A 1,197-nucleotide genomic window follows, 5' to 3' on the forward strand; every position below is an offset into this window, starting at 1 on the left:
TATTAATCCTATAGCTTGCCATCTACTTAAAAGTAGAGATATTAAAAGTTACCTACCTAATTAAGGTGTGGCACTATTAGGTAATTATTAGTCTCTAGCTAAGGTTTTTCTATAGCGTAGCCAGCCGTCACACTAGGAACTTTACCTAACTACTAAGCCTAAGTTTCTCTAGTATCTCCTGCTCGACTAACCTATTTAAACCTTGGAATAGCTGGCCATTGTCGGATGCTAAAGTCGCTAGCTCGGTCCATATCTAACCATGGTTATTAGGAAGGATGATATCTTCTTAATTAGTATAAAGCTGGATCTATAAATGTGGCGGAAGCGTGTCTACCTTTTAGGTTAGCTTATTACCTTGGCTGGCACGTCTAGAGGCTAAAACCTTTATTATAGATGCTGTATACCCACCACTACTCTTCCTCTAGTAGCTAACGTTATCGTAGATATTCCTTAAAGGCTTTAATCTAATAGTGGCTAGTAATAAGCTCTACCTTACCCCTAATTACGCTCTCCTAACCTTTAAATAATGGCTACTTTAAATCGCCCTCCCTAACGCTCTTACCTATGGTGATAGTAGTCTTAGCCTAGTCCTCCTCTTTTAGGTAGTCTAGTATCTGCTGTACGTGCGCCTTAGAGTAAGTAACCTATAATTAGTAGCTTATACCTCGCCGTAGAACGCCTACCTTATTAAAAATCTAGTAGAGGTGTTACTTATAGGCTTTATTAATGGGTCTATTTACCCTAATACTCTATTCTGTAGTGAGTGCGTTAATTGGAAATATGGCTGTTACTAGTAGGTATGGTATAGCTTAGTTATAGATGGAGTCTATCTCCCTAAGTTCCTTACCAGCCGTACGTTACCTTTTCCCTATTCTAGTAGAGATATCTACGCCTTTACGCTTCATAGTAGTCTTACTTTTATTAGGGTAGAGCATTTAGGTAGAGTGGCGTCTGTAATAATAAGAGGTTATTTATTAATTAGGTTAAGATTTTGCTAATGCGCAACTCTAGTATAGGCCACTTACCCCTAGGGGTAAGTGATGCCAAGGCCTATTAACTTCCGCCAATTTTCTTGCTAGTGGAGGATTTTGTTCTTTGCCCCTAGGGGCAGCCATGGTTTTCGCCCCTAGGGGCAACCTAACCCTACCTTAGTGGTACGGTTTAGGGATATAGTATAGTTATAGAGGTATTAAAGGA

The sequence above is a fragment of the Paraphaeosphaeria sporulosa genome (assembly GCF_001642045.1).
Source record: "Paraphaeosphaeria sporulosa strain AP3s5-JAC2a unplaced genomic scaffold CC84scaffold_23, whole genome shotgun sequence".
NCBI classification, from domain to species: Eukaryota; Fungi; Ascomycota; class Dothideomycetes; order Pleosporales; family Didymosphaeriaceae; genus Paraphaeosphaeria; species Paraphaeosphaeria sporulosa.